General features: G+C 48.5%; 1 non-coding gene across 1 annotated transcript; it reads left to right on the top strand.

The window, feature by feature from the left end:
* The first annotated feature begins 24,203 nt into the window (after nucleotides 1-24,203).
* Nucleotides 24,204-24,286, top strand: TRNAL-AAG (transfer RNA leucine (anticodon AAG)). Its single transcript has one exon. It is a non-coding gene; the product is annotated as a tRNA-Leu (tRNA).
* The last annotated feature ends 80 nt before the right edge of the window (nucleotides 24,287-24,366 follow it).

The raw sequence follows: 24,366 nt of genomic DNA, 5'->3' as shown, positions 1-24,366 counted from the left end.
GTTTTGGGACTGGTTCTGTTCAATATCTTCACCAAGAATTTAGATATTGGCATAGAAAGTACGCTTATTAAGTTTGCAGATGATACCAAGCAAGGAGGGGCTGCAACTTCTTTGGAGGATAGGGTCAAAATTCAAAATAATATGGACTAATTGGAGAAATGGTCTGAGGTAAACAGGATGACATTTAATAAAGACAAATGCAAAGAGCTTCACTTAGCAAGGAACAATCAGTTTCATGCATACAGAGTGAGAAGTGACTGCCTAGGAAGGAGTATGGCAGAACTGGATTTAGGGGTTATAGTGGACCACAAGCTAAATATGAGTCAACACTGTGATGCTGTTGCTAAAAAAGCAAACATGATTCTGGGATGCATTAACAGGTGTGTTGTGAACAAGACACGAGAAGTCATTCTCCCGCTCTACTCTGTTCTGATTAGGCCTCAGTTGGAGTATTGTGTCCACTTCTGGGCACCCCATTTAAAGAAAGATGTGGAGAAATTGGAAAGGGTCCAGAAAACAGCAACAAGAATGATCAAAGGTCTAGAGAACATGACCTATGAAGAAAGGCTGAAAGAATTGGACTTGTTTAATTTAGAAAAAAGAAGATTGAGTGGGGACATGATAGGAGTTTTCAGGTATCTAACAGGGGCTACGTCTACACGTGCAGCCAACATCGAAATAGCTTATTTCGATGTTGCGACATCGAAATAGGCTATTTCGATGAATAACGTCTACACGTCCTCCAGGGCCGGCAACGTCGATGTTCAACTTCGACATTGCTCAGCCCAACATCGAAATAGGCGCAGCGAGGGAACGTCTACACGTCAAAGTAGCACACATCGAAATAGGGATGCCAGGCACAGCTGCAGACAGGGTCACAGGGCGGACTCAACAGCAAGACGCTCCCTTAAAGGGCCCCTCCCAGACACAGTTGCACTAAACAACACAAGATCCACAGAGCTGACAACTGGTTGCAGACCCTGTCCCTGCAGCATAGATCCCCAGCTGCCACAGAAGCAGCCAGAAGCCCTGGGCTAAGGGCTGCTGCCCACGGTGACCATAGAGCCCCGCAGGGGCTGGAGAGAGAGCATCTCTCAACCCCCCAGCTGATGGCTGCCATGGAGGACCCAGCAATTTCGACGTTGCGGGACGCGGATCGTCTACACGGTCCCTACTTCGACGTTGAACGTCGAAGTAGGGCGCTATTCCTATCTCCTCATGAGGTTAGCGACTTCGACATCTCGCCGCCTAACGTCGAAGTTAACTTCGAAATAGCGCCAGACGCGTGTAGACGCGACGGGCGCTATTTCGAAGTTGGTGCCGCTACTTCGAAGTAGCGTGCACGTGTAGACGCAGCTAGGGTGTCTTAAGGAGGAGGGAGAAAACTTGTTCTTCTTCGCCTCTGAGAACAAGAAGCAATGGGCTTAAACTGCAGCAAGGGAGGTTTAGGTTGGACATGAAAAAAAGTTCTTAACTGTCAGGGTGGTCAAACCCTGGAATAAATTGCCTAGGGAGGTTGTGGAATCTCCATTGCTGGAGATACTTAAGAACAGGTTAGATAAATGTCTATCAGAGATGGTCTAGACAGTATTTGGTCCTGCCATGAGGGCAGGGGGCTGGACTTGATGACCTCTCAAGGTCCCTTCCAGTCCTAGTATTCTATGATTTTATCTCCTCACTCCCTAGTGTGCTCCTACTGGACCAAGTCCCACTAGGCAAGTCTGTACAAAGTGACCAGTGGAGATGGCCTGGTGGGCTGACAGTCTCATTGGGACCCTGGGCAAGGTGTGGAGGGCCCAGCTCTGTGCTCCTTGAAGATGCGGAGCCTTCGGTGGAACCTGCAGAGTTGGGACAGCCATCCCTCAGTACTACCCAGACAGCGCCATCCCCCTGCCCTCTGCACTGTCCAGAGTGTGCCACCCAGGGCTCTGCAACTTGCTGCACAAGGCTACAGTAGCGATCTTAGAGCTCAGGACTCTGGCCACTGCCGCCATTATTGGAGTAGTGGTGGCCAGGAGCCATAGGATCTTTTGAATCATCAGGCCCCAAGGCAACTGACCCCTTGGCCTCCCCCATTGATGGGCCTGGAGAATCACTCTCATAACATTTACCCCCTGGTCAGGGTGGGAGACTCATTTCAAGACCCCTCTCCTCCTAATGGGGAAAGGATTTTAACACCATTTTGCCACCTTTCAGGTTCTAACTACTAGGATCTAGGATATTTTGATGTGGAGGTTGCCTCCATCTCACCTGTTGAAGCTACTCAATTGTGGTTATATAATGAAAAGTATAATTGGAGCAGAAGGTTCTCCTGAATCCCAATAAGTGCTCTAACTGTTAGACTACAGAGACCCATTGTCATTTGGATGGTTAATCACCAAAGTTTAACTATTCCCTATTGCTATTCTTTCACCACCAATCTTTGGTGTTTCAGCCCAACTTAGAGATGAACAGGAATAGAGAAGGCAAAGATCTTACAATTCAAAGTGGCATTTACAGTCTGAAACAGCTACATACAAAAAGCCCCCAGTATCAAACAATTTCTAAGCTTTACAGATTCCCAGGTTGTCACATCATTAAAACAATAAGAATGGACACACTCTAAAAGAGAAAGTTCAACTGACTGTACAGTACTGCCAGTTGTAGACTACAGTGCTGTGGTCACAAGAACAATTAAGTGTCTGCTTTCTACACATCATGGGCAGTGTGCCCTGTAAGCTGAGCACTTGGACAGCCACCCAGCAGAAATTCAGGTGCCACTCAGCTGATAAGCCACAGCCGCCCACAGTCAGCAGCATATGTTTCTACTGGTGGTGCACATATGCCTTGGTTCACATAAAAATAATTCCGCCATCAGATGGAAAAAATTACAGAGAACCCGTGTCATGTGTCTCTGTAGACTGGCTTCTTTTCTACAAATCTCTTCCGCTCTTGCAAGGGGGACAAACACAAAAAGAACATTGAGACCAGGAAAGAAGATAGAGAGGTAGGATGGAGTCAGAATGATGAAGGAAGCAAGGACACAAAATGTAAATGGGAGAGACTCAGGACAAAGACAATTAAAAGGAAGATCAATGGCTGATAGCAAAAAGAGGAGGAAAAACCCAAGGTCTGTAGGCATTAGTTTAATACATGTGATAAAATTAAATGGAAGCATGAAACTAATACAACACAGGTGGAAAGTGGGAGAAAAAAAGGTGAACAGCAAAGATCAAACTGCAAGACTGACTCAAGGATTCATGAGCTTTCCCAATCTCAGTAAACATGAGATTCATCTATCCCTCAAAGCAACACTAATGTAAAACAAAAGAAATAATTGGAGAAGAGGGTTGTATTTGCAATGTCCAGTCCTAAGTTCAAAATTATTGATGTATATGGTGCTATTTTAGTCATTTGCATCTGAAACAAGAAGAATGAGAAGAACAGAATGCCATTCTGACACTCATTCAGAAACCCAGGTACTGCATAAAAAGCCTGACAACAATTTCTTGGAAAATTATGGGCCAAAGGCACCTTGGGCATATAGAAAGGGTGACAGTCCTACAGCATTGGTATACATAATAATACATACATTCTTTCTCAGTAGAAGTGTGTCTACGTCCAATTTGAAAACCAGGTAGTAGTCATTGTAATGCAGTCTTTGGATTAACAATACATTCTACAAGTGCACCACACTTTATGAGATAATTGTGCACCTAAATTCTTTTTTTCAGTTGTGTTTATTTTGAGCCCATGTTCTCTTTATCTATAGCACATCTATCCTCACTATCTACTTTAGAATCTTAAAATGGAAGAGCTTTTCTTTTCCCCAGAGAGTACAGAAATAGCTTTTTTGTTTATTTGGGCTTTCTACTTAAGTCAAACCATATAGCCTTCCTGTTTCTTCCATCTGCAGTGGATTTTGTATAGTAACCTGCTCAAAAGTTAACACAAAAACCCAGAGGGTGTCTGAGATGGTGCAATCACAGAAGATTCCTTGGGATTTTTCCCCAGTGTACCGATCAGGCCGCCGACACCCATCTTTTTGCTTTCTGGGGCTCCCACCACCTTGTCTTACTGAGCAATTCCTCTGGTTGCCCCCAGACAAAGGCGCAGAGTGGGGTTACCACACCCCTGCAGAGCAATGCGGACACTAATCTACTTCAGCTCTGGAGGAGGCAATTCTTGGGCACAGCACCCAGGAAACCAATCCTGAAAAAGGATCAAACCCCCAAATAAATATGTCTCTCTCTGTGCAAAAGTTTTCTACAGAGAGGGCTCAGCAGGTAATCCCCCTTTACCAGGCTACATCCACACTAACTATGGAAAATCGACTGCTTAGTTTTGATCTTCCAGAGCACTGTTTCATGTATGCGCAAAACAGCGCATTCCGTGGTCAACGTTGACCCTGGAATGCCTCAAGAGCTTGAAGGATTAAAGGTCTATGGGAGGAGCACTCCTGTCGACCTTCTGCCATGAAGAGAGCCATGGAAGTTGACCACCGCAAAGTCGATTTTTGGTAAACAATTGGTGTACCAATTATATTTGGTATACCAAAAATTGCATAGCAACCATTGATCTTCCAGGTAAAGATAGCCATCGCCCCAGTGAAAGATAGCTATCTCCCCTACCTACTAGGCTAGATTATAAACAAAAGAGTTTTTATTAACCAGAAAAAGTAGGGTTTAAGTGGATATAAAACAGATAGAGCAAAGTTACTAAACTGAAATGAAGAGAAAATGTACAGCTTAGTTCTAATTTCCCTAAGAAACTTATCACATGTAGACTGTGTCCACACTATGAGATAAAATTGAATTTCTTAATAATGATTTTGTAACTCTGGAATTTATAAATTCAATTTTGACTATCCTCATCTCCCCACGTGCTCTTCACAAAGGCAACTTATTGCTGCCACACTCAATTGGCAAACATCGACTGTTGCAGCAGTGCATTGTGGGAATGTATTCCACAGTTCCCTCATCCCCATAGCATTCTGGGTATGCTTGCCGGTCTTTGACATCATATTCCCACATTGCATTTTCCTCCTTCCCCTCCTGTGTTAAGCAAACATCCATTTTTCCCCATCAAAAGGAAAGAAAAGTAGGGCATCCACAGAGAGGGCAAAGTTAACAGAAATCTCTTTCTTATGTAACTGGATTCTTAACTGGCTATCCACTGAGTGTCCCCCACTTCCAAGACTGCATCCGATCCCTGAGACTAACACAGGGACCTTGAAAAGCCTGAAGAAACAAATGATATTAAAATGTTTGAAAAAAGAGAATAGCTGAGAGGAGGGTAGTTGGTTTCCAGTGCACTATAAGGCTTCCGTTCACAGGCTATGTTTTCAGCTGGCCATCCACTGACTGTCTCCACTCCTGTGATTGCATCCGATCCCTGAATATAACGCAAGGACGGTCTGTATCTCAACTGTCCCTCCACCCACTGTTCCCTGCATGAAGGGGTGCAAAATTAGAAGAAAGAGCATAGAAAAGTCTAGGGAAAAAGATTTTGTCTTCCCTCTTCACTATACAGACATTGCAACACAGGGGATGGTAGTGAAATCTGATACACTGAACTTATAACAGAAACAGGAATCTCAACTGGCCCTCTACCTTGTGTTTCTGGGCACTCAAAGCATGAAGAAAGATAGGAAGTGATAGAAAAAAGTTTGTATAACAGAAATATCAAAGCAGCAGGTGTCTGCAATGGACAGCAAGCCCCTGAAAATATTTTTAGCCGGGGGGTGGGGGGTGCTGTTGTCTGCAGCTGCAGAACTGGTTGAAATGAAGTAGTTGACATAGTCCCCCTGAATATCTTAGCTGCTGGGAGGACACTTCCCCTGGTGGTACAAGCCCCCAAATATCTCAGCCACCAGCAGAGACTTCCCCCCATAGTGGCAGCAAGCCCCATGGGTTCACTGCTAGGGGCATGGAGTGGGGTTCAGTGAGGAGGCCAGTTGAAGTAGTCCCACCCCATATCTCAGTTGCCCAGGGAGACTTCCCCCTGGCAGCTGCAAGCCCCCTGAAAATCTTTCCTGCCCTTGGAGTCTTAACCATGTGCAAGTCAGGACATGATGCTGCCTGGCAGCATGGTCAGCAACGAACAGCAGGCACATCCTTTTATTGGGCCAGGGGCTACGTACATGATGTGGCTGAGCATGGGAAAAACACCAACTACGTGGCACCTGCAGGGAAGGGAAGGGGGTTCGTGCACAAATGAGAACCGCTGAGAAGTTTCTCGGCCTCTTATGCAAGCATGACCCCCACAACAGCCTTGCTGCCATGTGGCGTGGCGCGGCAGCAGCTGGTGCTAGGCAGTGCTGAAAAAAATTCCAAGTGTAGAGACAGAACCATGAACTCCCTGCAGGGGCTATTGGTAATGGGTAGATGAGCTCACAGCACTAATAGCAAAGAAAGACAAACATTTCTCAGGGTTTCATACAAAAATGACCCCACAGCCACAGGCTCCCTGATCCTTGAATTTCACAGTCTTCCTATTACCTAATTCCTGTGCAACTGGATTGTGCACCTGGAGAGCAACAGCCAGAGCGGAGCATTGAGGGGTATTGTGGGTTACATATGGGACACCTCTGGAGGCTATTAAATTTAGTTTTAAGACGTGGCGCTTCCACGCTGGCCTTTAATCCAACTTTTTCATTCAAACTTGACATTATACCCATCAGGTACCAATGATATTGTGATATCAATATTAGTGCTCCCTAAATCAAACTTATGGTATTTACAGTGAAGACAGTCACGTGATAATACCGAGCTAACTGCCTTAAATTGGAATTCATCTCATCGTGCACATGCAGCCGTAGACTCTAACCCTAAACAGCTGTTCTCAGGTCAGATAAAATCTTCAAACCAGAGCTCTTCTTTTTCTCTAACTTGGGTCAACAGCCTTTCATAGATCTTTGTTGCCTTTTAGGGTGTGTCAGGCAGATTCCAAAGCAGGCTGAAGACCAAAACTGATATCTACCCATTGGGTAGGAAAACTTTGCTCTACACCTCCCCCACCTACCAACCCCTTGGAAAAACATTGGATCAGAATGGGTTTTAGTACCAGGTGATTCTCACAATGTCTCTCAAGTTGGATCCAACACACATCCTGCAAGGTGAATAGTGACAGAGAAATAGCCATGTTAGTCTGTATTCCATCAAAACAAAACAGCAGTCATGTAACACTCTGAAGACTAACAAATTAATTTATTAGGTGATGAGCTTTTGTGGGACAGACACACTTCTTCTGTCCCAAGAAAGCTCATCACCTAATAAATTATTTTGTTAGTCTTTAAAGTGCTACATGACTGCTTTTTTATCCTGCAATATGGCTATTTTTCAAATCTAGAGTGAAATTTACAAAAAAGCACCTAAGTGACTTTCAGTGGGACTCACATTTCTAAGTCACTCGGGCCCTTGTGACAATTCTATACTTATTTTTTGGAAAGTTGAATCAGGGTCTTATTAAAACTCCACATCAGTTCATCTAAAACAGCAACGCTGAAAAAGCCCAAGGGAAAAATCTGATTTTTCAGTACAGTAAATACCTGGACAGATATACACTTTGTCTTCTGAACAGGAATAATCATAGGAGAGGTAATTAAAACATACAAGTATTTCAATCACCACACAGCTATGGGCTGGTGGTGTCCAAACCAATAGCTGTAAATTCTGTCTTGCCATTTCTGGGTACAATTTTTTTTAAATTAATACATATTATAGCATTTCTACACTAAAGTCTTCAATGGATTTTTAAGCATAGTTTAAAAGCTCAAAATATTTTGTTTAGTTTGTCACATAAAACAGAACAAATAGAATAATCTTTAAATAATTGAGTTGTGTTAACTTGTAAACCTGCATTCAACAGAGTTTCAGAAAATTCTAAGATATTTATTCAGAAAACCCAGCTCACCTTTAATATTTTCCTTGCTGTGTCTATTCAGAGCAAGGCATTGAGATAAGAAACTAAATTAAAAATGTGTGATGGGCAAAAACAGAATTTTTGGTGTTGTACCCACAACTTATTCCAATTGAAGTCACCAATGAGGACCTTAATTAGACAAATATAGACATTAAATTTGTGATTATGAAAATGACAATTTAATGAATGATTCAGGTTCTTAAACAAGTAACCAAAATCAGTAGTTTTCCTCCCTACATAATTCTAACAATTTATACTCCACTGACATTACATCTGAGGCTAATGTAACCCTTCTGCCGGAAGGACTTGGCATCAGCCAGGACCAGGTTCAACATCTAGGGCATCTCACACAGAACCAGCTCAAGCCCCCACCCAGTAGCCTGGGAAATTCAAACACCCCTGGGTGCCTCGGAAAGGCAATGTTTCCCCACTTGCAAGCATACAGTCTGAGTGTAGTAAAGGACTTTTAATAAAAGAGGCAGAAAAGTCCATTAGCATAAGCTTGGGAAAATTATCACACCCAGAGTTCATAACCAATCATCTAATAACTATCCCAGCTCAAATGCATTGAGCAATGTCCTTGGCCTCTCAGGCTCACCAGTCCAATACTGTAAACACACAATCCACACACGCAACTTTCTCCATATTCCCAGTTCAAATGCCCCACGTACAACTCGGTCCAGTCCATGCGGGCCCTGACACCTCACACTGATGCATTCCCTTGTGGAACCTGAGACAATGAACCTTTGCACTAGTCCAGCGTTCTGCTTGCTCCTTGCCAGCTGCCACACCGTCCATCCACCAGTCATGCTGTCCATCCACCTCTCCTCCTACCAGCTGGCCGCCTGTCACGCCATCCATCTGTCTGCTGCTCCTACTGGCAGGCCACCAGTCGTGCTATACAGCCAGCCACCTGTCACACTTGCGTATGGCCACTGTGCCTACCAGCCATTCACTGTGGGTTTGGCCTGAGGCAAAAACCCTGTGATTTCAGCTCTTAGTGGCCTTAGCTGCCACCCAGGCTACATCTATACTAGCACACTACATCGCAGTCTACACATCCTCCAGGGCTGGTGCCTTCGACGTTCAACGTCGAAGTAGCGACAGGGAATGTCGAAAGGAGCTGCCCCGGAAGGAAATGTGGAGTGTCCGCACACACAAGTGCTCCCCTTCGAAATAAGGGGCCAGCAAAGCCCCAAGTCGCTCCCTTAAAGGGCCCCTCCCAGACACACTCGGCCTGCACAGCACGAGATCCACAGAGCCGACAACTGGTTGCAGACCCCGTGCACGCAGTATGGACCCCCAGCTGCAGCAGTGAGAAGCCCTGGGCTAAGGGCTGCTGCTCGTGGTGACCATAGAGCCCTGCAGGGGCTGGACAGAGCGTCTCTCAACCCCTCAGCTGATGGCCGCCATGGAGGAACCCGCTATTTTGACGTAGCAGGACGTGGATCGTCTACACATGCCCTACTTCAACGTTGAAGTAGGGCACTATTCACATCTTCAGGTAGGAATAGTGATTTCAATGTTTCGCCGCCTAAAGTCGATTTCAACATCAAAATAGCTCACGGCACATGTAGACGCTATGCATACTATTTCAACGTTGTGCCAGCTACATCGAAGTAGCCGGCTAGTGTAGACACACACCCCAGTGACTTCAGTGCACAGCATCTACCAGAGTCTCATACAACATACAAACACTAGTATCCCACTCTATCTTTTAACAGGTAGGGAGGACTAGTCAAACCAGACTTATAGTTATATAGCCAAAGCTTAGGCAACTAGCTGATTCAACTCCTCTATCTCTCCCTTCTGCTTTGAATGCTTTAAACCAGTTATGCAGTTATGATGACCTGCCCCATCCCCCACAACGACTTGGAGCATTGGTGAGATTTCACAATTCTTATACTGTTAGCATAAATTGTGATTTTACAACAATGTGTTTACAATAGACAAAAGCTCATTGCTTCCTTGCTACCCATCAGGCTTTGTTTGCAAGATATCACATATGGGCTGTGTCTACACGTGCCCCAAACTTCGAAATGGCCATGCAAATGGCCATTTCGAAGTTTACTAATGAAGCGCTGAAATGCATATTCAGCGCTTCATTAGCATGCGGGCGGCAGCCGCGCTTCGAAATTGACGCTCCTTGCCGCCGCACGGCGCATCCAGACAGGGCTCCTTTTCGAAAGGATGCTGCCTACATCGAAGTCCCCTTATTCCCATGAGCTCATGGGCTCCCATGGGCTGAATATGCATTTCAGCGCTTCATTAGTAAACTTCGAAATGGCCATTTGCATGGCCATTTCGAAGTTTGGGGCACGTGTAGACGTAGCCTTGCACACCTTTGCATTCTCATGCAAGTGATCTCTGGGAGGCACATTCCTCCCAGCCTTCAGCAGCATTGAGTTCCTGATGGCACATTCCTTACACTAATTATACTTTTAAATAGTTTCCTTGTATATAAACATATCTGCCTCATTAGTATATTAGTATATTAAAGTCACAAGGTGGATTTTTTATGTGATCAGCTTCTACTGGTCGGAGAAACAAGCTATTGAGGCAGTCTCTTCCACCAGCAGAAGTCAATCCAATAAAAGCTATTACTGTACCCACCTTGTCTCCCTAGTATCCTGGGACTGATATCATCAGGAACTGATCACTTTCCCAAAGTGAGGTTTAGGAAATATAATTGTGATATGCACCTACCTAGAATGTATCACATATATAACCACTATCATAAACATCTCTGAACCAAATCAGTCTTTAAACAGACAAACAACTTACATTATTTGTTTTAGCACCACAGTAATCTGACTGATAGCTTCTTGTTCTCTGACATGCTACAGTTGTTGCATGGTGCTCACCCAATTGGCTACAGAGTCTGTGGACACCTGTCATAGGGCCATGACTTTCCCACAAGCTAACCAAGCATGGTGCTACGAGCACTTTTTGCCTCAGTATCCTGCCCAAAGGGGGGTCTTCTTAGCTCTTCACACACAAGTGCGTTCTGAAGATGTGGCTTTGCCCATCAGTCAACAAATTTAAGCTTTCAGGGACCAAAAAGGTCCATGAATCCTAAGCAAAGGAAAAGATTTATGTTCTGTACTTTGAGGCTTTACTTGCTTAATCTTGTAAGCCCTATTTCCAGCCCTCTCTGGGCTACATTTGTGAGTCTTTACAGTGCTCCAGTATAAAATATTTGGCCCTGAGGCTACTTCCTCCAAAGTACTATTCTCAGTCCCTTTCTGGACTCTGTGTCTTTTGCCTTCCCTGTTCTGCTACAGAGTCCTATATCCCCTGGAGTTCTCAACCTCCAGCAGATCCCAGCTCAAGGTCTTCCACCAGAACCTATCTATTTATTCCCTGTAATTCCTGCCCCAGACTGAGCTCTCTCAGACCTTTTATAAGGTCCAGGTTTCCATTAAGTTATCACCTGTCCCACCTTAGTCAGGCTAAAAGCAGCTAATTAATTGTGGCACCGGTGTGGCTGGCACTATCTACCCTCCATGTGGCCAGTCACCCTCTAACAAAAGGCCATGAATTTATCAACAATCATCTGAAATGGGGTTTAAACTCTTTTCTGGTTCCAGGAACTTGGGGGAGGCCCAAGAGGAGCAGGCCTGGCTGGACAACCCAGTCATCATGGGCCTGGCCCAATGAGCCCACACAGACATCCATAAACTGCCCTTTGGTGTCTACAAGGGCCTGAAGCACCACAGAGTGGTACCCTTTCTGGCTGATGAAGGTGCCTGCACTGTGGTCGGGGGCCCGGATGGCAATGTGGGTTCCATTCAGTGCACCAAAGCAGCTGGGTTCTTCAGCCTACTTTGGAATTGTTTTGGGAAGAAGGATGCTTTCAAAATCGGGGTTTCCTTTAGAAGGAACCCCATATACACGGATAGTTTTCAATATGAAAGCAGCACTTTTGATGCTCCAGGTGGCCTTTGTTATGCAAATGAGGTGCTGAATATTCATATCAGCACCTATTAGCATTTCCAATCCATGGCATTTACATACCCCTTCCAAAAGGCAGGAGTAGGGTAGATGCAGGCTTTGTGTGTAGCTATGTTATTTTGAAATAAGATATTTTGAAATACCTGTTTCAAAATTTCTTAGTTCAAAATAACTCTGTAGTGTAGATGTAGCCTTAGTGTCCCCAAAGTTATATTACATAACAAAGTTATCATTAACACAGGTGGACCAAAACAAGAATTTAAAAGTGAAACCCTTTAAAATTCCAAAGTGATAAATTTCTGGGTCAGATCCAAAATTGGAAGATACTTAGTTCCTGGTTCTAGTTCAAATATGGCCCAATAATGGATGAGATTTCAGCCCAAGCCATGGAAAGCTCTGTAAGAAGAGCAGCGTTTATAAAATTATCCTCATTTCAGAACCATTACTATTGTAATAGAAACCAGCAATAATCTGGGGCCTAATCTTGGACCTTAGCCTATGGCTGGTCTGTATCTGAGAACAACCCCTTCAACCCAACTCATATTACAGAATAACAAGAGAGCTTAGGGTGCAAAATCATCGTCAGCTTGTGATGACATACAACATGGTGTCAAATGTCTTCCAATATGCACAAAAAAGAAATATGATGAAGAAAATATGTTAAAACTGAATGAATGTGGATGGAAGGTAAGTACAAGAAATAATAAAAAAAGAATTAAGGTAAGAGCGAATACAGTAAGAATGCAGTCCTGAAAGAAGTTAAATGTCTCTGGGCCACTTTGCAAATGACCAATTTATGTCAGTATATCACTCAGGGGCATGGAATACCTCTGCTGATGGGGGACACCATGATATGTGTCAATGCAAGCTAACGTACTGTGATCTATGGCCAACAGGAGCGGCAAGTGGCCATACCTGCAGGTCTACAGGTAAATAAAGTACTGACAGCCCACCATGGGCTAACCCTTGTGAACCACCTCTAACCCAACCTAGATGAAGCTACTATAAGTTGAGTATATAATTGGTTAGATAACCTTTCCCATAGAATAGGTATCAATGGTTCATAGTCATAATGAGCATCATGAGCCGGATTCTGAAGGGACTGTTTCTGTTCAATATCTTCATCAATTATTTAAATAATGGCACAGTGAGTACACTTGTAAAGTTTGCTGATGATGCTCAGGTAGAAGGCATTACAAATATTTTGGAGGATCTCATTATAATTTAAAATGCTGTAGACAAACTGGAGAAATGATCAGAAGTAAATACAATGAAATACAGTAAACACACATGCACAATAATACACTTAGGGAGAAACAATCAGTTTCATACATACAAAATGGGAAATTACTGTCTAGAAAGAAGTACTATAGAAAGGGATCAGGAGGTCTTAGCAGACCTCAAGCTAAATATGAGTCAACAGTGTGACAATGTTGCAAAAAAAGCAATCATTCAGGGATGCATTAACAGGCAAGTTGCAGGCAAGAAGTAATTCTTCATCTCTACTCTGTGCTGATTGGACCTTAACTGGAGTGTTGTGTCCAGTTCTGGGTGTCACATTTAAGGAAAGATGTGGCCAAGTTGGAGAAGGTCCAGGGAAGAACAACAAAAATGATTAAAGGTCAAGAAAACATGATCTATGGGGAAAGACTACAAGAACTGGGATTGTTTTGTCTGGAAAAGAGAAGACTGAGAGGGGACTGTGACAGGCTGAGTAACAGAGATCCCCTAGAGAGGGCCACCTGATGGGCTGGATCATACCCCGAGCCAATCTACTTGCCCTCTGGGGTGCTCCAGCGCCCTGACCTGCTGAGCCAAAAGCTGTCGTCTCCCCCAGAAAAGGCACAGAGTTGGGGTCTCTTGCTCAGCAGAGCAACAAAACCAACTGAGCTCTGTGAGGACTCAGTTATAAGGTCTTTCACAATACCCAGAGTCATAGCCCCCAAAGAGAACCAAACCCCCAAATAAATCCATCTTACTTTGTATAAAAGTTTTACACAAAAAAAGCTCATAAATTTTGCTCTCTTTTTCAATGAAAGAGATATGTACAGCTGTACCCTCCCGCAACCCCGGTAACAATTATTAATACCGGGTTTGATAATAAACCAAAATGTTTAAGCATAAAAAGTAGGATTTAAGTGGTTGTAAGTGACGAGAGATCAAAGTTACTAAGCTAAAATAAAACAAAACATGCCAACTAAGCCTTATACACATTGGCTATGGTTACACCACAGCACTCTGTCAAAGAAGCCACTGTCAGAAGATATTTCCCAACAAAACTTCTGTTGACAGAGTGCAGCCACACACAAAAGCAAATTGGAAGAGTGCTCCACTCTGTTGACAGAGAAGCCAGGCTGCCAAGCTGCTCTCTCAACAAAACAGGCACCCGGAAGCATAGCAGAGAGGGCTGTCCATTGTTGTGGATGCCCTGTCTGTTGAGAGATGTCTGCTGGGGGCATTTACACAGCTGTTTTGTGGACAGAAATCTGTTGACAAAGGCATTATGCCTCAAAGTTTTGAGGCAGAACACTGCCGGTGAAAGTGATGAGTTTTGTCAATATGCTGTCGACAAAATCCATTTTGTGTATAAACATGCAGCGTGTTTTTGTCCTCAAAAATCCCTAGTGTAACCATAGCGTAAGAGAAGTTGTTACAAATCATAATTTCTTACCCTAGTTCTTATTACAGGTGAAGTCTTTTCAGGCCAGAGCAATTCTTTCCGGCCTGGGTCCAGCAGCTTATCTCCACCCCTGTCATTAGAATATTTTTGTTTCCAGCTTCTTTCATGTATCCTCTGTGGGTGGAGAACAATCTGTGAAGCCAGGTGAAGACAACCATCACTTGCTTCCCATTCCTCAAATAATACTTCCCCAGGACAGGAAGTCTTTTTCTCCCCACCCCTCTGGAAAAATACCAAATTCAAGATAGATTCCAGCACCAGGTGGCTTGATCACATGTCTTTGTAGGACCAACTGCAGTTTAGGTTTACAGTAAAAACAAGGCTATTCACAGATCCTTGCCTTGAGCACTACGCCATTAAAAGTTCCTCAGGTACTTTCACTAGAAGACCTAGTAGTAGGCATCCTTCAGTCTGCATAGACTATGGATCGCGCCCTTTATAGTTTCAATTGAGGACTTCATTTACAGCGTCTACTGTGACTATGAAGACCCACACGAGAGTGACAGTCCTTGCTGAATCTCTTGCAGATGTGGTGGTTGTCTGGCAAGTCCTTAGTGTGCTTTCTGTGGGCTCGCTTCTCCTCTGCTAGCTGTCTGATCCTCATCTCGCCCTTCTGAAGGCCCTTGTGTAACCCCTGCCTCCATCTGCTGCAGTCGTCTGCTAGTTCTTCCTGTTGTCCAGCTCGATGTCTACCTCTCTGAGGTCCCTCTTGCAGACATCTTTGTAACGCAACTGGGGGCGTCCGGGAGGTCTTTTGCCAGAGGCTAGCTCACCATACAGGATGTCTTTTGGAATCCTTCCATCGTTCATCCTGTGGACGTGGCCAAGCCAGCGGAGCTGACGATGCCTGAGGAGGGTGTGCATGTTTGGGACTCCAGCTTGCTCAAGGACGGCGGTGTTGGTCACTCTGTCCTTCCATGATATTCCAAGGATGCGCCTGAGGCAGCGCAAGTGGAAGACGTTCAGCCTTTTTTCCTGGCGGGCATACAGGGTCCAAGTCTCGCTGCCATAAAGGAGGGTGCTGAGGATGCAGGCTCTGTAGACTTGCATTTTGGTGTGAGTGTACAGCTTGTTGTTATTCCACAATCTCTTGCTGAGTCTGGACAGAGTTGTGGCCGCTTTTCCCATCCTCCTATTTAGCTCAGTGTCCAACGACAGGGTGTCAGTGATGGTGGACCCAAGGTAAACGAACTCGTGGACGACCTCTAACGTATAGTTGTCCATGCTGATTGATGGGGATTCAGCAACATCCTGACCGAGTACGTTTGTCTTCTTTAGGCTGATGGTAAGCCCAAAGTCCTTGCACGCTTTGGAGAACTGATCCAGCAGTTGTTGAAGCTGGTCTTCTGTGTGAGACACTACAGCAGCATCGTCTGCGAACAGCATGTCTCTGATGAGGACTTCTCGCACCTTAGACTTAGCTTTCAGCCTTGCAAGATTAAACAGTTTCCCATCAGATCTTGTGTGCAGCAAGATGCCCTCTGTTGAAGATCCAAAGGCATGCTTCAGGAGGAGTGCGAAGAAGATCCCGAACAATGTCGGAGCAAGCACGCATCCTTGTTTGACGCCGCTCCTGATTCTGAAAGCATCCGATAATGCGCCGTCATATTGGATGGTTCCTCTCATGTCTTCGTGGAACAACTGAATCATCTTGAGTAACCGTGGAGGACAGCCTATCTTGTGGAGCAGTTTGAACAGACCATCCCTGCTGACCAAGTCAAAGGCCTTGGTCAGGTCGATGAAGGCTAGAAAGACAGCAAACTCGGAGAAAGCTGAAAAGTTAAGAGTGACCCTCCAGGAAAATCTGTGCAGCGGCCCTGGGGGCGCCGATGTGACATCCAAATGGCAACATCTGAGGGATACGGTTTACAACATGGCCTTGTCAGTGTGTGGAAGAAGAGCTAGAAACATGAACGACTGGTTCGAAGCTAACTAACTACTCAATAGGATTTTGGTTCATTTTACATGCATCACTAGAGTGGCTTCCATTCATTTTAGTTCATGATTTTGAATTCTCTGATGAGATGCTGTTTTGCAACCCTTGTGGGATTCTCAAACATTTGACTTATTTGACTTAAACCCTTGTACTCTGAGTGGAGCATAGGTCATTAAAAGTCTCCTTCACTTCACTCTGTCTTGAGAGAAAACTTCTAGCTGACTCCAGGAGTATCCCAGATGTTGTCCTTCTATCTCAGAAGATCTTCTCCACATTGTCCCAGGTCTTCCTCTTTTGCATTTTTCTTGAGGGTTCCATGTGAGAACTTGACAGACTATGCTAGATGATGGTTTTCTGACAGTTTGGTCTAGCCATCCTCACTTTCTTCTCTTGATTTGAACATCAAGTCGTTCTTGTACTGCTCTGTTCCACAGCTCCTCATCATTTGTGACAAAGTGTTGCCATTTGATGCAAAGGATGTATGACAAGCATTTGTTTATGAATGTCTGCAGCTTGTTGTAACCAACCAGGCTCGGGTTCCCCAGAAACGAGGCTGCACCTAGAAGGCGAGTGCTATATTTGGTTTATTAAAAGCACATGACACCCGCGACGGGAGCCCCGGAGACGCCGCAGTCACCAGTGGGGGAAAACCCAATGCGTTGGAGCTTCGCTCGGGGAGAGGCTCTGTAACAGGCCTCCTAACATTAGCTGATAAAGCTTAACTTATTAACATAAGATTGCCTAAAATTGCCTATGCATTCCTTGTCACTATCTCTTGTGGCCTACTGCCAGCATAGCCTTGAAGTTTTGGCAAGCGTGCTTTGCTTGCAGTTGTTGCCATGTTTTGCATGTTTTTTTGCAGCTTTTCACCTTGCACAGACTGGTCTGTTTGGAATTCTCCTGAGGATTCACAGAGGGGTCGGACTGCACTCTCGACCATTACAAACTCTTCTTGCACCCTACACTTGTGATCTGAAGACTTTTTAGTACACCAGGCCAACCATTCATACAAGTACACACTCTTCACATTTGTATTGAAGATTCGCAGTTTCATCTTCCCAGATATTATCTGTGAACCCCATATGGGACAAAGAGACTTGAATGCAACTGTTGCTTTCCCTATCCTGGCATCTTCTCACACACCATAGACACAAATTCATACTGATTTCATTAATATCTGCAAGTCTGCCAAAACATATTTGTCCACATGAAGCAAAATAATCCCTTCTGCAAAGGAGACTTCACTGTCTGGTGGAGTATACACATTATAATATGTTCCTATAGTCTGTGAACATAAAAGCCATCATAATTAAAACAATGTTAAAATAAACTCCTATGTTAACCTGAAACAAAAAATAAGGCATTGGCTGAAATTTTCATCTCAGTGACAAGAACATAATGGCCTTGGTGATCTGGCACCCATGTACTCTAACTGAGAGAAGTCAGTGATGTATTTACATATACAAACATACATAGAGATACACATCTCATAGGGCTAGAAGAGACCTTGGGAGATTATCAAGTCCAATCCCCTGCCCTTTTGGAAGGGTCAAGCACCTTCCCTTGTTTGCCCCCTGTCCATTTTGCCCTAGATCCCTAAATGGCACCCCTAAGGGCTAAGCTCACAACCCTGGGCTTTAACAGGCTAATGCTCAAACCACTGAGTTATCCCTCCCCCCAGCCAGAGGATGACTTTTGTTTGGTTGATAGGTGCTTTTGAAGAGGAATGTGCGTTGGGGGACAGTACTTGGTTGTGGTGGAACACTATTTTCAGCACATTTATGTATGACTTTCATATTCTAGTTAGTCAATGGGACTCTCATTGCTATCATTACTATTTTAATAATGATTCAGTTGTTATAAACAACATCATTACCTTACCATGAATTACAGTAAATTAAAAATATTGCAATCACTTGCAAGCTGTCTTCACTACAATCCCCATTTCAAGACATTCTGTCTCGCTGTAGCTTTCTGGACAGTTAAAGAAAGAGGTGCAGAAATTGGAGAAGGTCCAGACAAGAACAAGAATGATTAAAGGTCTAGAGAACATGAGGTATAAGGAAGACTGAAAGAACTGGGCTTGTTTAGTTTAGAAAAGAGAAAACTTAGAGGGGACAAGATTGCAGTTTTTAAGTACCTAAGAGAGGGTTACAAGGAGGAGAGAGAAAAATTGTTCTCCTTGCCCTCTGAGGATAGGACGAGGAGCAATGGGCTTAAACTGCAGCAAGGAAGGTTTCGGCTGGACATTAGAAAAACTTTCAAACTGTCATGCAGGTTAAATACTGGAATAAACTACCAAGAGTAGTTGTGTAATCTCCATTACTGGAGATATTTAGAGCAGGTTAGACAGACATCTATCAGAGATGATCTAGAGACGATGTTTCGTCCTGCCATGAGAGCAGGGAACTGGACTCTATGACTTATTGAGGTCCCTTCCAGTTCTAGTGTTCTTTGACCCTATGATTCTATGCAACTGCCATATAGGTTCCCTGATATTGTTCTGATACACTTTGGCTACGTCTACACGTGAAGCCTACATCGAAGTAGCCTATTTCGATGTTGCGACATCGAAATAGCCTATTTCGATGAATAGCATCTACGCGTCCTCCAGGGCCAGCAACGTCGATGTTCAACTTCGACGTTGCTCAGCCCAACATCGAAATAGGTGCAGCGAGGGAACGTCTACACGCCCAAGTAGCATACATCGAAATAGGGATGCCAGGCACAGCTGCAGACAGGGTCAACGGGCGGACTAGCGCTTCCAGGGCAACAGCTAGCCACTCCCTTAAAGGGCCCCTCCCACACACACTCAGCCTGCACAGCACGCGGTCTGAGGAGCCATAGGCACACAGACCCCGGGCGCCACAGTCATGGACCCCCAGCAGCAGCAGCAGCAGCGGCAGCAGCAGCAGCTAGAGGTCCACCCAGCCCTCCCGGCAGGAGCAGGGCTTGCCCTGACCCATGCCATGTGGGAGGCAGCTGAGCACCTCCTTGCCCCAGGGGAGGAGATGCCCCCAGGGCAGCAGGGCTCAACCCCTACCCCTGCAGCACCCCGCTCCACCCCCCGCCTCACACGCCGGCGGCTGTGGAGCTACCCCACCAGCACCGACTGGTGGGAGCGGCTGGTGCTTGGGGAGTGGGACGACGACCACTGGCTCAGGAACTTCAGGATGACCCGGCAGAAATTCCTGGAGCTGTGCCAGTGGCTCACCCCCGCACTCAGGCACCAGGACACTGCCATGTGGCGTGCCCTCACGGTGCAGAAATGGGTCGGCATCGCTGTCTGGAAGCTGGCCACTCCGGTCAGCTACCGATCCGTGGGCCAGCAGTTTGGTGTCGGCAAGGCCACCGTCGGGGCTGTCTTCATGGAGGTAAGCGAACCCACAGGGGGAGGCCAGGGCACGGGGGCTAGGGCAGGGCAGGGGGCCAGAGCAGGGCAGGGCAGGGCCACGCACACCCTGCTCACCCCTCATTGGTGCCATCCCATGTGCTTTCTCTGCAGGTTGTGCGTGCCATCAACGCCATGCTCCTGCACAGGCTCGTGAGGCTGGGGGACCCAGATGCCACCATCGCCGCCTTTGCCACCCTGGGCTTCCCCAACAGCTTCGGGGCTCTGGATGGGACTCACATCCCCATCCGCGCCCCGCATCACAGTGGCGGACGATACCTCAATCGCAAGGGCTACCATTCTGTCATCCTGCAGGCCTTGGTGGACAGCCGGGGATGTTTCCAGGACATTTACGTGGGCTGGCCTGGCAGCACCCACGACGCCCGGGTTTTTCGGAACTCGGGCCTGTGCCACCGGCTGGAGGCGGGGACCTACATCCCCCAGCGGGAGATCCCTCTGGGGGACACCACCATGCCCTTCTGCGTCATCGCAGATGCGGCCTACCCCCTCCGGCCGTGGCTCATGCACCCCTACACGGGCCATCTCTCCGCTAGCCAGGAGCGCTTCAACGAGCGCCTGAACCGTGCGTGCCAGGTGGTGGAGCGCTCATTTGGCCACCTGAAGGGACGCTGGAGATGTCTCCTGACCCGCCTGGATGCGGGCCCCAACAACATCCCCCAGATTGTGGGTGCCTGCTGCGCCCTGCACAATTTGGTCGAGAGCAAGGGGGAGACCTTTCTGCAGGGCTGGGCTGCGGAGGCCGGCAGGGCACACGTCCAGCCACCTGCTGCCCCCAGTTGGCAGGTGGACCCCGAGGGGACCCGGGTCCGGGAGGCCCTGCGGGCCCACTTCGACGAACAGGACGCGGGGTGAACTCTGCCCAGGCCCCCTACTGCCCACCCCTTCCTCCCCCACACTCCTGCCCCAACGCCCACACCATGGAGCACCCCACCGCCCCCCCGCTCCCACTTGTCCTGGACAAATGACAGCACGCACTTGTGGCTGAACGTAAACTTTTTTTTTGTCTTTCAGAACCTTTTTTTTTTGGGATGTAAAAAGAAATATGTGAACCACGAACAGAAAACTAGGGACAAACGTCCAACAAGAGCAATATGTAGAACAATAAAACAATGCAAAGAAACAACAGTGTGCAATAAATAATAAAAAGAAAACCAGGGAGGATAAAGGGGAGAACTATTTACATGGGGGGACGGGGCAAACGGGGGGACCAAACAAACAGGGTGCAACTATATACAAAGGGGGGGCCACGTCCCGGGCCCCTCACCCCTATATCCCGGCACTGGGCGTGGCCGGCCGGGAGCCCCGCCGCGCTTGCAGCCTGGTCCGCGGCTGGGTGGGAGCGGGCTGGACCGGAAGGTATCGGGGCCGGCGAGTGTCAGGTGGCTCCAGGGGTCCCTCGGCGCTCTGGCCCTCGCGGGTGGGTGGCGGGGCGACGGCGGACGGGCCGGCGACGGGCGGAACAGCTGGTGGTGGGGCTGCAGGAGCGGGCAGGGCGGACGATGTTTCGGCCGGCGCGGCATGGGGGGCCAGGAAGTCCACCAGGCGGTTAAATGTCTGCATGTAGGCCCCCCATGCCTCCTGGCGCCAGGCCAGCACCCGCTCCTGCAGCTGGAGGTGCTGCTCCGTGACCTCCAGCTGCCGACGAAGGATGGCCAGCAGCTGGGGGTCTGTCGCCGGCGGCGGTTGGTGGCGCGGGGCCCGCCGTCTAGCCCGCCGCGGGGCCAGTCGGTCCTCGGCCGAGGGGCTGCCCTGGAGCGATGGTCCCGGAGGGCTCTCCGGGACGACTGACGCCTCGCCGGCGCTCTCTTCCGGTCCTTGTGATGGTGCAGGTGCAGGACACAGAAGAGGAGCGGGGGAAGAAGAATGGAGACAGGCGTTAGTGTGGGCCCCGAGCCGTGGCCTTTGTCCCCCCAGCCCTGTGCTGCAGGTTCCCCATCCCCATCCCCAGGAGATGATGCTGTGATGGATGGGGTTCAGGGGTCCCCCAGCCCTGCACCCCGTCCCCTGGTGGGAGCGACTCTCACTTCACCCCGCAGGGTCTGACAGCAGGAGAGGTTTCTTAGGCCACAGATGGCCACTTTCTGGCAGGAGTGACAGCACCAGCTGTCGGAAGAGACAGTCCTTCCAACCCGTCGTGGGGAGAAGACCCCAAGGGGGGCCCCTCTGGGATGCAGCTTTCCCCCTCCTCAGGCTGGCTGCCTACCAGCTCTCACTTCCCCTAGCCTCTACCTGTGGCCCCCGCCCTCGCCCCCCAATTCCAAGCCAGCTCGGCTCCTCCCTCCTGTTGGTTCAGGGCAGAGGTGTCACCTGCGAGCTGTAGCGCCAGGATCCTCCTTTGCCCCTGGGAGCTCTTCGGCTCTTGTGGCTCATATGTAGCCTGAGTCTCCCTTTTGCACTCCCCCCACTCCATCACATGCTGCTGCTGCGGGGTGTCCCACCCCCTCCTCCCGGGGGCCCCTCGAGGTTCCGCTCCCCCCTGGCCCGGGGATGGGGCATGGCACTGTCATGCGGGGGGGGGGGGCACGGGCTGATGGCTGCAGTGCTGTGAGGGCCATGGCCCTGGTGTCCTTGGGGCCATGGCCATGTGAGCATGTGGGGGGCCCAGGACACATATCTCTTACCCCCCCCCTCAAGCCCAGGGGTGTCCACCAGAGAGGGGTACGTACCTGTGGGTCCGCTCCCACAGTCCGGAGATCCCCGGGGGGCGGAGGCCCTGCTGCTGCTCCGGGATGGCAGGAGGAGGATCTGCAGGCTGGATTCTGTGGAGGAGGAGCCCTCCTCCTCCTCCTGCCGCGATGTCCCAGTGGTGGCCTCCGGGGGCTTGCCTCCGGGGCGGACTCCGTCTGCAGGGCCTGCTGGGGCTCGTCAGCCGAGGTGTCAAGGGTGGCCGGAGGGGAGGAGGTGTGCCGGGAGCCCAGGATGTCCCTGAGCTCCCTGTAAAAGGGGCAAGTGACGGGGGCGGCCCCAGATCGGCTGGCCGCATCCCAGGCCCGGGAGTAACCCTGCCGCAGCTCCTTGACCTTACTCCTGACGTGGTCAGGAATGCGGGCAGGGTGACCCCCGGCAGCCAGGCCGTCGGCCAGCTGAGCGAACGCATCCGCATTCCGCCTCTTGCTCCCCATTACCTGGAGCACCTCCTCCTCACTCCAGAGCCCCAGCAGGTCCCGCAGCTCAGCCTCCGTCCAGGAGGGGCCCCGCTGCCGCTTCCCAGACTGGCTGCCCCTCTGGCTGGGCTGGCTGCCCTGGCTCCCCTTGGGGGGGGGTCCCCTGGGGGGGCTGCCAGCTAGCCATCGCCGCTGGGTGGGTGGCTGAGGGTGCTGCAGGCTGCCCGCGTGTGCAGGCTACAGCCTGCACGTTGCCTCAGCTTCCTGCAGAGGCAGGGACGGGGAGGGGACCTTTAAGGGGCCACTCCACGCGGCCACCAGTGAGCTGAGGGGCTGGAGAGAGCGTCTCTCAACCCCCGAGCTGATGGCCGCCATGGAGGACCCGCCAATTTCGACGTTGCGGGACGCGGATCGTCTACACTGTCCCTACTTCGACGTTGAACGTCGAAGTAGGGCGCTATTCCTATCCCCTCATGGGGTTAGCAACTTCGACGTCTCGCCACCTAACGTCGAAGTTAACTTCGAAAGAGCACCCGACGCATATAGCCGCGACGGGCGCTATTTCGAACTTAGTGCCGCTACTTCGAAGTAGTGTGCACGTGTAGACACAGCTTTTAAGGGTAGCTACATTACTCAGTTGAATCTGTCCCAGCAATGAGTAAAGATAATTTTCAAGCATTCTGAAACTGAAGAATGAGTTCAGGAGGATACAGGCACAATGAAAAAGGCTTTGATGAATTTAAAAGAGAGCAACAAGATCTCTTTCTTAATGGGTAACTGCTAATTTAGGCACCATCATTTGAATGCATAATAGGAATTATATTTTGCCATGTGCATTACTTTAATATTGAATTTCATCTCCAATTTCATTGCCACATCACCCAGTTGTCTCATCCACCTTTCCAACTTTCTGCAAAGAAAAACTTGCCAGCTGGGTGGGGCTGAATGAGTGGTCCAGAGCGCTGCCTTGTGGGGAGGTGTGGCTTCCCAATGCCACTCCTGAAAGTGGGCTGTCGGGCTTTTGTTGCTCGGGGGCAGGGAGGCTCCCTGCTCTTTTGCGTCAGTTGGTTTCAGGGGTTTCCTGTTGATCTGCTGGCAGGAGTTTTCCCGCCCCCCGGGGCCTGGTTGGGAAAGCAGGCCACCTGCTGGCGGGGGCCATGTCCCCCTGCCACCGCCAGCGGCGGGCAGAAAAGAAGGGGAGGGGCCCTTCTGGCCGTCAGGGTGGCCGAGCGGTCTAAGGCGCTGCGTTAAGGTCGCAGTCTCCCCTGGAGGCGTGGGTTCGAATCCCACCCCTGGCAGGCGGCTGACTTTTTCAGGGACCACCGTCTCCTCTTGGCAGCCAGGCCTGGAGCTTTTGTTGGCAGCAGCGGCCCTGACT

Source organism: Carettochelys insculpta, chromosome 2 (genome assembly GCF_033958435.1).
Source record: "Carettochelys insculpta isolate YL-2023 chromosome 2, ASM3395843v1, whole genome shotgun sequence".
NCBI classification, from domain to species: Eukaryota; Metazoa; Chordata; order Testudines; family Carettochelyidae; genus Carettochelys; species Carettochelys insculpta.
This window is presented reverse-complemented; position numbering and strand designations above follow the sequence as displayed.